General features: G+C 43.1%; 1 long non-coding RNA gene across 2 annotated transcripts in view; it reads right to left on the minus strand.

Annotated features, from left to right (window-relative positions):
- Positions 1 to 2,692: 2,692 nt before the first annotated feature.
- Positions 2,693 to 13,209, minus strand: part of LOC137377927 (uncharacterized) — a 115,069-nt gene continuing 104,552 nt past the window's right edge. Inside the window, exons 3-4 of one of the 2 annotated variants that reach the window (XR_010976515.1) lie at positions 3,193 to 3,268; positions 2,693 to 2,807 (exon numbers count right to left, since the gene is read on the minus strand). This is a non-coding gene — a long non-coding RNA (uncharacterized lncRNA). Of the gene's footprint in view, positions 3,269 to 13,209 lie in introns of both variants that reach the window. The other variant, XR_010976514.1, reaches the window with a different exon arrangement.

The raw sequence follows: 13,209 nt of genomic DNA on the forward strand, positions 1-13,209 counted from the left end.
GGGTTTAATTGTCCCGCTTGAGGGCGGAAGTCCAGCCTCAGTGAGCTGCCGGCCAATCAGCGGGCCGGCAGCTCTTAGTCCCAGCAGAACCACCGGGAGCGGTGGCCACTGCTAGGACTGCAGCCCAGCTGCCCAAGGAGGATGCCAAGGAGCCGGGATCCAAGGTAGGTTGTCGATGCCTCACTAAGGGAATCGTGCGTGCCCCGACAAGGCAAGGTTTAGTTTAGTTTAGTTTAGAGATACAGCACTGAAACAGGCCCTTCGGCCCACCGAATCTGTGCCGACCATCAACCACCCATTTATACTAATCCTACACTAATCCCATATTCCTACCACATTCCCACCTGTCCCTACATTTCCCCTACCACCTACCTATACTAGGGGCAATTTATAATGTTTGTTTGGGGGGAAGGGGGGTGTTTTGGGTCTCGGGGGTGGGTTGGGAGGCAGGCGGAGCTCTCAATCGGGCACCCTGTGCCCGACTGCCATGGCACCCCCCCCAGAGCACGGAAAGGCCGGCAGCTATCGCTGGGAAGACTTTCACATCCCCAGCACGCCCGGGGGTAGAGGGCCCTTAAGTGGCTGTTAAGTGGCCACTTAAGGGGCTTAATTGGCCTCAGGCGGGCAGGCCATTTCCGCTCCCCCCCCCACCACCTCCCCGCCCGACCGCTGTAAAGTTGACCGGAGACGGGGGCTGGGCGGGAAGGCCTCCCTGAGCCTCCTGCTCAATTTCACACTGCCCCCTCTGCCCCCACGTCACCATCCGACCTGCAGGAGCGGCATAAAATACAGCCCTTATTTTGTACCAGAAAGTACCACCTCACACTTATCTATACTAAAATTCATTTGCCGATTACATACCCCATTCTGCAAGTTTATTAATGTCTTCCTGGAGTTTCACGCAGTCCTCTTCTGTCTTAACTATACCCACCAATTTGGCGTTATCCACAAATTTGGCAGAGAATGGAAGACCTTACTCTCCAGAATTAATATATGGCTCTCATAGTAATTATGTTGGCTCTAATATGAACAGAATTATATAGAAGTGAAAATTTTCATCCCAGTCCTACGTGACAGATGAACTTTCAGCCTCGGTCCCAGGACTGCCTTTATGTCCTTCAACAGATCTGAATTCCATTCTTTGATGAAACGTCTATCTTCCATTTTTACCTCTTTTTAAAATATTACCTTGCCAAATTATTTTTTTACACAAAAGTGAATTCCCATTTTTTTCACAAAGAATGACATTTCATATTATTAGAGTGTGCAGACAATAACATAATACATGTTGCAGTTGGATATATTTCCCTTTTAACCATGCTACCATTTCCCTCTTTGCTAATTTCTCCAGTTTTCAAGGCTAGCATAGAGAAATTTGTCTCACAAATATAATTCATGACCATTACAGGAAGTGGTGTCACTTACATGAAAAGTTCTTGTTATGATCCCCGTGGAGACCAACAACAAACAAAAAGAATCAAATCCACCGACTAACCCCAATTTAGGAAACCAAACAAAATGGACAAGATTTCACTTCTATAAATTCTACTTTAACACTGAAACTAAAACCAACATAAATTAAACATGAAGTAACAGACAGATCACGATCTATATATACATTACTAATTACACTTTAACTGTCAGATACAACAGAGATGGATCTCACGGTTTCAATGGGCAGTCCACTGAGCATATATGGCAACAATTACAGTCACATCGTTCTTCAGAACTCTAAAGTTCCTCAGGTAGATTTTCAGCCCCTTTCTTCAAGGATTTAGGCACTATTCTTCTTTCGGCAGCAGTTCCCTCTCAATCCGAACTCCACAGGTGCGGTCTTTACCACATGGTGTACATCTACAGCACCTTCTCAGCTCTGCTCACAACAGTCTTCGTGATGTAGATTTTCCAATCTTCCCTTTATCCAAGTCCTTCAGTGGCAACCTGTGCACCGTATGGTCACGTCTGGTTAGTTGACTACTTTAAGTAACAGGAACAGTTCCTGGATTCATTCTTCACTTTCTTCTGCTTGCCGGCTCTCCACTCCTGCCTGATCTGGGGAGGACTCTGTCTCCTTCTATCTGGTTCTTACCAGTGTCACTTTCTCCAGAAACCTGAAATTGTTTCTCCAACTTCTGTTTCAGTTTTGGTTTCCGTTTCTATTTCGGTTCTAGTTTCTGTTTCAAATTCTAGTTTTCCTCTCAGGGTCTGAAAAAAACAAGTTTTTCAACCACAGATTCCATCACATTCTATCCTTACTGCCATACAAGAACCAAATCCAAACTCTACAATTGTTGAAGAAAAGATTAGCTGTTCTGATGGGAGATGACCTATCACCTGTTAAGCTTTAATTGCTCCATGTTTCTGTCTGGAGCTCGATATCTGTCACTTTTCAGGGTTTTTTGACCATTTTGGCAGAAAAAGGATTTGGAAAATTAACTATTTTCTATTTAGCTATCAGCCACCAAAAAGGCTTTTGGAAACGAGATGCAGCAAAGATAGATAGTCAGTAAAAGACAGGATCTGCAGCAAGGTGAGATTCTGCCCTGATTTGTAGGACAGAATTCAGAAAAATTGCTCTACTCAAATCAAGCAAGGTGAGCCACTAAACTTGGGTTAGTTAACATATTATTTATTTTTCGTTAATTTCACAGAAATAAGTTGCATTGATTGAACAAAGTGAATTTGATCAGAACTATTACTTTATACATGCACTTTACTGTGGAATAAATTTACTTAACGACTTGAACCAAGCCTCGTCTCATCCAATATTAACCTGGCCCTCCTTTGGAAAGGTTGAAGAACTACACCTGCAAAAGACACAGATAACCTATTCAGGTCACACAAGTGTTCCATCGCTATATCCCCAGATCCCACTATTGTGCATTCAGGGCTGTGAGAGTCAATTCCCATAAAAATGGATTCCTTGGACTTCCTGTGGGAGTGACTTACACTACTGACCTCAAGAAGGGGTCTACAGCAGATTCAAATTGGTAAAATTTTTTTGTTTCTTTAACTTAAATTGCCATTCTTAGCTATATTACATTAGTGAATTTACTGACACTGGCCGAATTAAATAGACAGTCGGGCTTGATTCCAGCAGATAAATGACTTATTTTATCCACTCTAATGGAAGTGACACATCCTCAGGTAATCCAGGAATGTCACTGCATAGTAACAAGGAGCTGTTGTAACCTCACAGTCTGGCTTTCTCAGAGAAGACCTTGACCTCTTCTTCCATTACCAAGTTCCAGTGGAGTTCTGAACACAGCTGGAGAAGACAAAAGTAGTTTCATCAGACAGAGACACTAGATTATTAATCGAAACAGATAGACCAAATGCCTGACTGGAATCAAACTTGACTGCCCATTTAATTAGGCCTGTATCAGCTGGAATATAGCTAAGCATGTCAACTTAATAAACAGCTGTTACATACACATAACATATTAATTTTCTGGCTGGTATATGACTTGTTACTAAGGTGACATATCATTGAGACCAATAGCAATAAACATACTTCAGGCTGAAACAATCACATTTTCTTAATATTTGATAACAGCAAGAAAGCCACTCTAATTATGCATGGTACCTGCCCTATATGTTTAATGTGTCCAGCAATTTGTAAGGCATCTCATCAAAATTTCTGCTCTGTCCCTTTTAGCAGACAAATCATTTTTACATTATTTCAACAAGATCTGTCCTATAGATTGCCAATTTTCTACTGCATGATGCCACCTCTTATTCTAAGTCCTTTTATTTTACTCATTTGTACATGCCAAATCATTTCGATTTAAACTCCATATTTCTGACTGTGTGAAGTGTTTGTTCTTTGCTGTAAATTTATTTTCCATTAATATGGTTCATATTCCGTAAAATAGTACTGAATCTTGACATCACCATTTGAAGCATTTCTACCTTCAAAATGATAATTTCTCTGAGTAACCCCTCCAATTACATCGAGGGAGGCGATTTATTTCTGTCTTTTAATCATTCCCAGTGCTCAGAGAAGGTCACAGTTGCCTGAGAATCTTTTTCAGATGGCATTATTGCAATGATGGATGAGAGCTTGTGAAAAGTGTTTGGAAAATTTGACGACTAATACAGATTGGGAGGAATCTGATAAAGGAGCAGAACAAGCTTGCTGCATATCCATCAGATGAGGCACATCTTTTCCAGTGTATTTCAAAAACTTAATTGCAGAAGTAGGGTAAAGGGAAATAAATGCAGGTTTCAGCATGTCAAAATCAGTGATTGTTGAGATTACTGTATTCAAAGAACATGTTACTAAATAAAAAGCACTTACATGAAAATGAATGCAGTTTATGAATAGTCCAGTGTAATGATGCATTGAGAACTACAGATATATCTTATCTCCAATTTATAAACTCAACAATGTTCAGTTATCAGTTTGCAAAAGAAAATAAAATTGTATGAGTCACTCATTTTCATTATTCTACTTTAAGGTATTTAGGATTGTTATGTTATGGAATACAATTTGTGTTGACAGTGATGGTGAAAAGCAGGCATGTGCTTAATGAAGTATCAGAGGAATGACTGGTGAAAGGATAGTCTAAGCTTGTAACCTATTTCTGCTCATACTGCATCTAGATTATTGTATTCTATGATAAAGAACATTTCTTAAGCAACAATAATTAACAACTTAAAAGAACTGCAAACCATACAAATGTACCTTACCCCCACCCCACCAGGTCTCACCCCATCATAGGCTCTATTGTGAATGCTCAGACACTGAGTGTTTCCTTTTCGTAGTACAGTCCATGGATAGAGGCTTTAACAATATACTTGCTGCTGTCAGCTCTGCCATCATGAAGATCACTGCATACAGTGAAATGGTGGACAGCAGCAGGGGCAGACTTCGAGTGGACCTGGATGATGTAACTCCCTTTTTGGATGACAAAACAAATGAACCTTTCAGCTACCTCCTTCCAATGACTGCACATTTGCAAGAAAGTGGGCAGGGCCATGCTACTCTCAGCATCCTGCGGCTGGGCCATCTCAGGCTGCTGCTCACAGAGATTAAGTGGCACCTCTGTGTTAAGCATTGGCTGTAGTCAAACAGTAGCCAGCAATCTTACATCCCCCTGCTAATGAGGGGGCTTGTCGAAGCACTAGATTAGGTTCTAGAGTTCATTAGTCACACACCACATGGCACTTTTCTTTCCAAATCAAATAATTGGGACAAGATTTAAAATAAAGCCATCATTGCCACTACCAGGGAAGTGGACATTGACACACATAATCCTGTGCGAAGCATCATAGACAGCATGCAGATTAACAGAATGGCAGCTCTTGCAATTTACAAATGAACGACAATTGTGTACAGGAGCATGTAACACTATGTGTGCAATCAATGATCCCTGAAATTGAGAAAATCCTGCCATGGGCTCTCTCCTCCTGTTGACAATTGTCAATGGGGAAAGTAATGAAGTTTCTTGCTCTTGCAAACAACACATTAGTTATTTGCTTAATGTATCTTGTACTGAAGATTCATGGATATTGCAGATGTCCTCGATGGTACCTTGGATTCAAAATTGTTAAGAGCTAAAATGAACCTGACAGCCACTGGTAATGCCATGCTTGCCCTGAAATGTGGCTGCTGGTTAGCATATACAATGTAACACACCTTTGTCACAGTCTTCCTGTTGAACCACAGCCTTTGCACGCATTCTTCCTTGTATAATTCTAGGTAAGGACGATTGTTGTCTATGTGCAATTGAAAGGAAGTTGGTGGGAGGGCACCATTTCAGATATAGGATATTATCTGACTTGTCCTTCATGAATTTGTTCCTTGCACTCTGTTCAGTTCTGAAACAGCAATTGGGGTTCTATTAATGTCATAGAACTCCAGTTTCCATTTTAAATGGATCTACTGCCTGACTCTGTGGGCTACCCCAGCTGCACAGCAATAAGTACTAATCATCATTACAGCAGCCACAGAGACATGGGCAATAGATCAATGCCCACCATTTTAAGGTGTTACTGTCCCGTTTTTGCAAGGCAGCCAGACTGTAAATTCAGTCCATTGTTAATTAAGCTGAGCCTGGAAATAAATTTTGGTTCCTTGCATCTAGCATAGCCATGGTGGTAATAGTCAAAGGCATATGGGGGGGTGGGGGGGTGGGTGGGGAGAAATTGGCTAAACATCGAAAATGAGTGTGGGGATCGTGAGAAGCAATTAACCTATGCCTACTCATGTTGTGGCAGGCAGCACAGTAAATTGGTGCTGACTGCTGTTGTACATGATTGTAACATACACCCAGAACCAGGCACAATATTTATTGACTGCAAGCATCAGCCAGGGATTCGATATCACAAGTGGCTAGTGCGACTGAAAGGCAACCTGCACCTCTTAAAGAGGGAGGTGCATTGTGGCTGCAAGAAGTGGTGAGAGTCATTTGAAAAGTGGATCTACGCTCTGAAACTTTGTGCAATGGCTGAACATATAACAGAATGTGCACTGGAGGTCTTTTCCTTCCTATGACGCATTCAACGTAAAGGCACTTTCACATCAAAGCAATTCCTACTTTAACGGACATTACAACAATCCCTAATAAACAGAAACACAGCACCAAAAAAACCTGTTAAACCCGAGGTTATTAATTATGAATATATGATAAAGGACCAAGCACATAACAAAATACCAACCACATCTTGTAGAAGTCTAAACTCAATATAAAAAACAGAATTTCCAAAATTTCCCAAAATTATGGTGCTTTGTTAACAAATAAAAGCAAGAAAAAAAATTATCCCTCCCAAAATATAACGCTTCATTGACCACCACAAACTGGCACCCTAACATAAAGACTGGTATTATATCTGACACAAGACAAACAGAAAAACTCAAGCCAGTAACTTCATTAGTAATTGCATAAAATGTATTTTTGAAGTTTATAGTGCATCAATTCAAAGATTTACTTCTTTGAAAGCAATGCTATTATCAGAGTGCATATCACGGAATCAATGGACATAGTCTGGAGGTATAGTCAATTCCTAACTTTGTGATTCATTTGTTATAATGTCAATGTGGTCATTGAGCTTATGCCAGAGGTCCCTGAAATGTAACTTAACGAACAAACTAATTTTGTGTGATTAAAATGGTGTGTTATAGCTTTTGAACTATGACCTTTTCCAGTACAAACAGTAGGAGACATAGTGACTAACCCCAAAAATGGGCGCGGGGTTCATGGTATGCGATTAACCCATGTCCGTTCATTGTGTTGCAGGCAGCAGGGTAAATTCCAGCTGCCTGCTGCTTTACACACTTTCTGCACGCCGCCAACACTGCCCGTGGGGTTCACTAGCTGCAAGCATCAGCGGGGACCCAATATCATGAATGGCTGGCTCTACTGTGGCTCAATTGGAAACACTCTCACCTCTAAAACAGAAGGTTGTGGCTTGTGAGTTGAGAGCAATAATCTAGGCTGACATTCCAGTGCAGTATTGATAAAGTGTTGCATTGTTGGAGGTGCTGTCGTTTGGATGAGACGTTAAACTGAGGCCCTGTCTGCTCTCTCAGGTGGATGTAAAAGATCCCATGGCTCTATTTTAAAGAAATGCAGGGGAGTTATCCCCTTGGTGTCCTGGCTGCTGCATTCCCTACATTACAACAATGACTACTTTTACGACCTTGGTAGTAGCAACACACTGTCAATTCAATCCCATCACTCCACAGGCCACAGCATATTATTTAAAGTTTTCCACCCAACCAGAAAACAGCCAAATTAAACACTCTAGTAACCCTCGGAATAAAACAGACCAAACGAGGTATCTTTAGACAAGAACAAATTAACTATTTATGAAAACTAAATCTGAAGCACTATTAAGATAAACCGATGTCTAAAAACCTTATAACTTCTTTTTTTAATCTAACTCCTGATTCACACACATACATTCAAAAATCACGGTTAATGGGTTTTAAAAGTGGTGGTTTTTTTTCAAAAAGCTGTTTCTGAAGAATAAATAAATAAGTCTTTGTGGGTTATGTTCCTGATGGATGCTACTTGAAGTCTTCACTTGGATTTGATGAAGCAGTCTGTTTTGATAGGCATTCAAACTCTTCGGCTGCAGCAGGCATCAAACACTGGCGAATTCCAGAAAAATACAATCAGTCAAGAGAGAGTCAATCTTGAAGCAAATATTTTCTGTGTTGGAAGTAAAGAAAATGAGTTTTTACTACCTTCAGTAATATAAACGATCTCTTGAAAGTGCTATTTCCTCTTTAGGCAATTAATTTGGCCAGAAGCTCCTTGTAGAATTTCTGCTGAGAGAGAATGGGCAGCTCTTTTCTCTTCAGTACACTTCGCTGGTGAGTCTGGTTCAGACTGGTTTTTGCCAGTTTTACACACAAATCAAAACATTATACCATGTGAACTCACTCTCTTTCTGTTGCCTAGGTAACAAAATGCAGCTATGACACACTGTCCCCAGAAATCCAAAACTTCTCTCTGTCTTAAAGGTGCATTGTTTTTAACAGAGTCTTAAAGGCACACTGTTTTAATCCAAGGAGAAAAATAATACAAGTCCGAGACACTACATTTCAAAAAGTACTTCATTGGCTGTAAAGTGCTTTGAGACATCCGGTGATCATGAAAAGCTCTATAAAAATACAACTTTTTCTTTCTTTTCGTTTACTTAAAGGCAGCCTGCACCTCTTAAAGGGGAAGTGAATTGTGGTTTCCAGAATAAATGGGAGTCATTTGAAAACTCAGATAAAAGCAAAATACTGCGGATGCTGGAAATCTGAAATAAAAACAAGAAATGCTAGAACCACTCAGCAGGTCTGGCAGCATCTGTGAAAAGAGAAGCAGAGTTAACGTTTCAGGTCAGTGACCCTTCTTCAGAACTGACAAATATTAGAAAAGTCACAGGTTATAAGCAAGTGAGGTGGGGGTGGGGCAAGAGATAACAAAGGAGAAGGTGTAGATTGGACAAGGCCACATAGCTGACCAAAAGGTCATGGAGCAAAGGCAAACAATATGTTAATGGCGTGTTGAATGACAAAGCATTAGTACAGATTAGGTGTTAACGACTGAATATTGAACAGCAGCAAGTGCAAACCTGAAAAAAAACAGTGGGTAAGCAAACTGAACAAACTAAGATGAAATGAAATAAATGCAAAAAAAAGATTGTAAAAAATGTAAAAAAGAAAAAAAGAAAAAATAATTAAAAATGAAAGTAAAATGGGGGGCTGTCATGCTCTGAAATTATTGAACTCAATGTTCAGTCCGGCAGGCTGTAGTGTGCCTAATCGGTAGATGAGATGCTGTTCCTCGAGCTTGCATTGATGTTCACTGGAACACTGCAGCAATCCCAGGACAGAGATGTGAGCATGAGAGCAGGGGGGAGTGTTGAAATGACAAGCAACCGGAAGCTCAGGGTCCTGCTTGCGGACTGAGCGGAGATGTTCTGCAAAGCGGTCACCCAGTCTGCGCTTGGTCTCCCCAATGTAGAGGAGACCACATTGTGAGCAGTGAATACAATATACCACATTGAAAGAAGTACAAGTACATCGCTGCTTCACCTGAAAGGAGTGTTTGGGGCCTGGGATGGTGAGGAGAGAGCAGGTAAATGGGCAGGTATTACACTTCCTGCAATTGCAAGGGAAGGTGCCATGGGACGGGGACGAGGTGGTGGGGGTAATGGAAAAGTGGACTAGGGTGTCGCAGAGGGAACGATCCCTTCGGAATGCTGACAGGGGAAGGGAGGGGAAGATGCGACTGGTAGTGGCATCACGCTGGAGGTGGCAGAAATGGCGGAGGATGTTCTATGACCGTTTGGATATGGAGGCTGATGGGGTGGAAAGTGAGGACAAGGGAAACCCTGTCACGGTTCTGGGAGGGAGGGGAATGGGTGAGGGTAGAGGTGCAGGAAATGGGACGGACACGGTTGCGGGCCCTGTCAACTACAGTGGGGGGAAATCCTCGGTTGAGGAAAAAGGAGGTCAAATCAGAAGCACCGTCATGGAAGGTAGCATCATCAGAGCAGATGCGTTGGAGACGGAGAAACTGGGAGAATGGAATGGAGTCCTTACAGGTTCCCTCCTGGCGTTTGATAAGGTGTCTACCAAAACTGGTTTTCACAGCCACATCTCCTTCCTCAGTGACTGTCTCCGGCTCCAACTTATTCCACGTGGATTCCAATTGCAGTTTCACCCATCATGCTTTGAATCCACCCAGGATCACAGGTGTCTCCGAGAAATACAACATTCCTCGGACTGCTACTCTTGCCGCATCCTGAGATCCACACTCAGTGCTATGCTCCGCCACATGCACACACTGGACCCCTCTCTCCAGCAGCACTGCCTCACCTTATCTCAAAGCTGTTCTACTCCGCAGTTTCATTTAATCTTTTGTCTCATTCGACGCATTAACAAGAAACTTTTTTTCTTCCCTTCAGGTGTTAAGGAACGCAAGCTCCAGCAGCTGATGGGGGCTAATGCCCCTCCAGATCCTCCTTCCGCTCCACTTCCCTCTGACCCCACCCCTTCTGATCTGACCCCTTGCCGTGTATTCACTATACCCTCTGACCTCCCCCCCTCTCTGATGCTGAACGTTCTGTACTCAGCAAAGGTCTCATTTTTATCCCCTTACGCCCCCACCTCATAGAGTCATAGAGTCATAGAGAGATACAGCACTGAAACAGGCCCTTCGGCCCACTGAGTCTGTGCCAACCATCAACCACCCATTTATCCTAATTCTACATTAATCCCATGTCCCCTACCACATCCCCAACTTCCCTCAATTCTCCTACCACCTACCTACACTAGGGGCAATTTACAATGGCCAATTTACCGATCAATCTGCAAGTCTTTGGCTGTGGGAGGAAACCGAAGCACCCGGCGGAAACCCACGCGGCCACAGGGAGAACTTGCAAACTCCGCACAGGCAGTATCCAGAACCGAACCCGGGTCGCTGGTGCTGTGAGGCTGCGGTGCTAACCACTGCACCACTGTGCCTTTTAAAAGCAGGATCCATGAGATGTGTGGCCCAAGGCACTTCAAGCAGTGGGATAACATGTACTTGCTTATCAAGATCCATTTCCCTAGACGCTCAGCATGACGTTGAGCTCTTCTTCCATCGCCTCCGCCTCCGGGCTCACTTCTTTGACCAGGAGTCCTCCCCCCGACCATCAGACCCATTCACCCGCCTCCAGCATTCTCCCTCTACCTGGACCCCTCCCCCTGGCCTCTTACCCGCACTTGATCTCTTCATTGAAAACTGTCGGTGAGACATTGGTCATCTCAATTTCTCTGCCCCCCTCACTCACTCTAACCTTTCCCCCTTTGAACTTGAGGCACTCTGTTCTCTCAGGTCTAACCCCGACATGGTCATCAAACCTGCAGACAAGGGTGGTGCTGTTGTTGTCTGGCGTACCGACCTCTACCTTGCAAAAGGTCAATGCCAACTCACGGACACTTCTTCCTACCTCCCTCTGGACCATGACCCCACCACCGAACATCAAGCCACCGTCCAAAGGACTGTCATTGACCTCATCTCCTCTGGAGATCTTCCCTCTACAGCTTCCAACCTCATAGTTCCGCAACCACAGACAGCCCACTTCTACCTCCTTCCCAAAATCCACAAATAGGACTGTCCCGGCAGACCCATTGTGTCAGCCTGCTCCTGCTGCAGTGTTCCAGTGAACGTCAACGCAAGCTCGAGGAACATCATCTCATCTATTGATTCGGCACACTACAGCCTGCTGGACTGAACATTGAGTTCAAGAATTTCAGAGCATGACAGCCCCCCATTTTACTTTCATTTTTAGTTATTTTTTCTTTTTTTCTTTTTAAAATTTTTGCAATCCTTTTTTTGCATTTATTTCATTTCATCTTCGTTTGTTCAGTTTGCTTACCCACTGTTTTTTTTTCAGGTTTGCACTTACTGCTGTTCAATATTCAGTCCGTTAACACCTAATCTGTACTAATGCTTTGTCTTTCAACACACCATTAACATATTTTTTGCCTTTGCTCCATGACCTTTTGGTCAGCTATGTGGCCTTGTCCAATCTACACCTTCTCCTTTGTTATCTCTTGCCCCACCCCCACCTCACTTGCTTATAACCTGTGACTTTTCTAATATTTGTCAGTTCTGAAGAAGGGTCACTGACCTGAAACGTTAACTCTGCTTCTCTTTTCACAGATGCTGCCAGACCTGCTGAGTGGTTCCAGCATTTCTTGTTTTTATTTGAAAACTCAGTCTGTGCTCTGATGCTTTAAGCAGTGGCTGAACATGTCATATAGCATGTACCAAGGTATTCGGGCACTGCGAGGTCTTGGTGGAAGAGGTAGACAGAAGGAGGGATATCCTGTATCCGCAGGGTTTAAGAAGCCCTCCAGACAGATGCTAAGGAGGCAATGGGAAGATGTCATGATGGAGGTCAATGCCAGGAGCATTACTCCAAGAATATGGCTGCAATGCAGGAAGAAGTTAAATGATCTCACACAAGTTGTCAGATGCTAGTTCATCGTCAAATGGCACATACTATCAACTGTAACACTAGCCTCATCCACTGCTCAATTCATTAAACGCCCATGACACACCTACCAACAATATCAATCACAACTCAACCATACCATTCATGTTCTTCACCTCACCCTCACCTATTCAGCACTGTGAAAACCTCGCACCCACAATTCACAGCTCGCACATACTGGCAGCTATTCAACCATGACAACCATACATATTGCACAACATTCATTGACACACTTCCTAATTTTTTGCAGAAGAAGATGGCGCATAATAGGAGGCAGCAGCAAAAATCTGGAAGAGGGTAGGCATGCCTGCATGCATGCTTTAACCGCCTGGTTCACCATCATGGGAAGGGGCATTGATGAGGCTGTGACCACTTGCGGGGCTGAAGCGATCAATGATTAGGTGATCTGCACCTAATCCTTCATCTCTAATCCCACTTCTCCCTCATCCCCAAATCTCTTCTGACATAGAAGCTGAAGATGGTGTAATCACACACTTCTTACTCTCTTCTCTTCCCTCACAACAACCCAACCCACTGGAGTCTTCCCAGTCAGAGGAGGAAGAGGAAGAAGAAAGTGAAGATGAAAAGACACTGTAACTTGATCTTACACTCGCAACAGCCAGCTTAGATACTGAAGCTGCACATGTTTTAGAGGCTAGGGGAGAAGATGGATCTACACATAGTGAGACACCCAACACAGGTGCTCAGGAGCTAGGG

This window comes from Heterodontus francisci, chromosome 15 (genome assembly GCF_036365525.1).
Source record: "Heterodontus francisci isolate sHetFra1 chromosome 15, sHetFra1.hap1, whole genome shotgun sequence".
Classification (NCBI taxonomy): Eukaryota; Metazoa; Chordata; class Chondrichthyes; order Heterodontiformes; family Heterodontidae; genus Heterodontus; species Heterodontus francisci.